At 39.1% G+C, this 3,684-nt stretch overlaps 1 non-coding gene across 1 annotated transcript; it reads left to right on the top strand.

Annotated features, from left to right (window-relative positions):
* The first annotated feature begins 420 nt into the window (after nt 1-420).
* LOC138570472 (U6 spliceosomal RNA) lies at nt 421-527 on the top strand. Its single transcript, XR_011303520.1, has one exon. It is a non-coding gene; the product is annotated as a U6 spliceosomal RNA (small nuclear RNA).
* The last annotated feature ends 3,157 nt before the right edge of the window (nt 528-3,684 follow it).

Raw genomic sequence — 3,684 nt, 5'->3', positions numbered from 1 at the left:
AAATCCAATCAAAAGTAACAACACAGCCATATCGCAAGCAAACATTATATTAACCAAATTTGGTAAAGTTTCCTGCCTTCCTGTGCTTACTTATTATAACCAAAAAGCTGTGCCAATTTTATTAGATGGCTGTGAGTGCAAAGAAACTTTTCAAAAATCGTTCTGTGACAAATTGGAAGGTCGTTTTTGGTGACGTGTCCTACGACTTCCCAACTGTGTACCAGTGACAATGATTCGATTAAAATTAGGCTCAATTTCCCTGAATACCAGCTACTCCTGGATACTATGTAGCCTTTACAGAAAATGTGTTTTGGCTCCAAAAACCCACACACTACTCGGGTTCCTAGCCCCCCACATATTGAACTCGACTCATGAATGTATACTCAGCTGGCGATCAGCTGCCTTAAATATTCTATCTGTATGCTCGCTTCGGCAGCACATATACTAAAATTGGAACGATACAGAGAAGATTAGCATGGCCCCTGCGCAAGGATGACACGCACATTCGTGAAGCGTTCCATATTAAAAAAAAAAAAGAAAAGAAAAAAAAAACCAAAAAAAAATATATATATTCTATCTGCAGCAGACATCTCAGTGGACCTGTTAGTGAATAATCTAACGCGAGCCAAATTAAAACTCTTTCAACATGACTGGATCAATACTCAGGAAAAGTGTGCTTCATATGTTGATTTTAAAACGAACCCTTTTGGTAATAACAAGTTGCATCAGTAGCCAGTTATCTTATTAGAAGTCCATCTGTAAAATTCAGAAATGCTTATTTTAGGTTTAGATTAAATTTATGGCCGTGTAAAGATGTACTATCCAGACGAGCGAGGCATTATTGAAAAGAATCACAATAGCTGTCTATTTTGCAGTCTGAAGAATCATCCTGAGAGTTTAAGACATCTATTAACTGAATCTACTACGCTTGATGATAAACTCAATAACTGTATGAAATGCTGTTTTAATGATTTTACAATTCCAGATTCAGCCATACTTTGGCAGGTCATTTTTTCCACTTATCGCATATCTGTTAGAATAGCTAAAATCAGACTTTTAGAGGCTTTAAATATAGAAGAACATGCATTTTAATGTTTTTTCTAAGTACTGGATGTTAACACTTTAATACTGAATCCTAATGTATTAATCACAGATAATATGCTAAGCTGCAGCAACATAAGATCTTAACCAAATGGAATTTTTTGTGGCTTTCTTCTAAGATGAAAATGGCTAACTTGTCCCACCACTTCTAATGTAAAAATGACCTTGAAAAAACATATCAAGCAGTTGTAATCTAACAAGTAAGTCATTTATTATCATCAGCATTCATTATTATTATTGTTAACATTATTATTTTATCTAATTCTCATTGTTCTTTGAGTTTGAGACGACATCATGTATGAATTTATGTTATACCATGTTAAAAGAATTTTATGTTTCTATGCTTATATTTTAAATTGAACGGTTGAACAATCCTCAACCATATCAATAAAATAAAAATAAAATCATTCATAGAAATGCCTGCCTGGGCACACAAGGACTCATATTTTGACAGACATCTTGAGATCAGGCAAGATTGCTTGACCTTTCATCTTATTCCAAAGAATCGTGCACCAGGCTTGTCTGCAGTCCTAACAGGCAGAGCACCTAGCCCAGGTATTAAAATAACACGCGTATTAACACACTGATTGGGATAACAAAGGAAATGAAGACAGGTCACTTGCTTGATGAACACGAGGAGCTAACGTGGGGTTGGGCACTTCCCCTGACGTAAACAACAAAATGGCTAAAATGCGAAAAGTGCCTAGATCCAGGCAAATTCCCAGCAAATGAATCGTATGTTGTTTCCCCCACTATTAAGGCATGCAGCAAATATTCACATATCAGTTCTGTCTCCTGGATCCCCCTAAAGACTCAGTGGGTCTGTTGAATCCATAGGAAACGTGCCATGCCCCATTTGGCCCATGCAAACAATAGTATTTGTTCTATTTACTTTGTGGGCCAAGGAGGGCTCTAAACAATGCATCACGTGCATCCGGGCACTGCAGAGGTCTTCCCAGGTTGCCTGCATGGCAGTGGCACACATGCTCTTTTTGTTATAAACGAAACATTATTTTAAAACAAATATTTAAGGCACATTGGGTATGGCAGCCTGCCCTGCCCCCATGCTCCTCCTGGACAATCCTTTTCAGACTAAACCAGGAAAATGTGTGAATGCGTCAAACAAAAACTAAGCAGAGAAATTCGAATGATTCAAGTGTGGGCTAAATTAGATCGTCCAGGCCTAAAAGTATCATCCATCGCCCATCATTCAATTGATTAGTAAATTGTTGTTTCCAGATTTCACATAAACCATACAAACATTGCAATTATTTATAAATGCATTGTCATATGTCAACTATTTTCATCCTTTTTCATTTGACTTATTTTTTTTATTTTATTGTGCATTTGTAAGGCGCTTATACATCAAGGAATTGTGTTGCAAAGCGCCCAATACTTAAAAACAAGGATGCAATTTAAACATAATTAGCCCCTACTTTACCATATGCAATTCATAGAGCAAAGGAGAACAAATACATACCACATGAGTCATAACTTGCGCCCATTGTGGCAGAGTGTGCAGATTCTTTCTTACGAAGGGATTACTCTTTAAGCTGCCTCAACCACTCTTTCATTTTCCTGTAAGTGGTCCAAGGGCCTCATTACGAGTATGGAGGTAGCCATGCCCTTAATAAGGGCATGACTGCCTCCATACCGGGTTCCGTCGGTTTATAGTCATAATTTCGAAATCAAAAATTTCGAAAGTCAAAAAGTCGAAAAAAAAATGTCGAAACAAATAATGTCGAATTTATTTTTTATGACGTTTTTTTTTCGAAATGGGGGGGTTCCCCCTCCAACCCCCGTTTTTTCTTTTTATTTTTGTTTTTACCTATTTTTTTTATATAAACTAGAGCCCAAAAAAAAATATCGAAAAAAAAAATAATTTGACATTTTTTTTTCCGACATTTTTGATTCGACTTTTTTGCCATTCGAAATTTTGTATTCGATATTATGACTGGACACCGGTTCCGTCAATGAGGAATTACCGGGTCATTCCAACCTTGGAGGACCCGGTAATTCCTCATTGAAAAACCCATCCCCATTCCCATTTGAGCCCCAATAGAGCTCAATGGGAGTGGGGAGGGAGCTAATAACGGGCCCGTTAATAACGGGCTCGTTATTAGCTCCCTGGTCCCCTTGCGGGACTCGCTAAGGACGCCTGGTTTTACCAGGCGTCCTTACCGGGTCCCGCAAGGGGACCTCGTAATAGGGCATCCCATAATAAACAGTGCCAGTCCCGTACCGGCACCCTTCATTACGGGAGCGCCAGGGTCGTAATGAGGCCCCAAGTATTTCTGCATTTCAATGGGCACTTTAGTGTATACAGTGCCTTCAAATCCGTCACTGTCCTGTATGAAACTGTTTTAAATAATATTGAGCCTCATTCCGAGTATGGCGGTAAGTGATACCGGTCACCGTTAACGAGACCGGTGTCGGTAATCCCTTACTGCCACATTCCGAGTTCCCTTTGCGCCCTCGTCCTTAACGCCTGCAGGCGTTAGGGACGAGGGCGCAAAGGGGCTTTTTAGCCAATAACGGTGACCGTAAAGTACGGTCACCGTTATTTGCAATTTCCCCATTCCC

The sequence above is a fragment of the Ambystoma mexicanum genome, chromosome 2q, assembly GCF_040938575.1.
Source record: "Ambystoma mexicanum isolate Mex_15411 chromosome 2q, UKY_AmexF1_1, whole genome shotgun sequence".
NCBI lineage: Eukaryota > Metazoa > Chordata > Amphibia > Caudata > Ambystomatidae > Ambystoma > Ambystoma mexicanum.
This window is presented reverse-complemented; position numbering and strand designations above follow the sequence as displayed.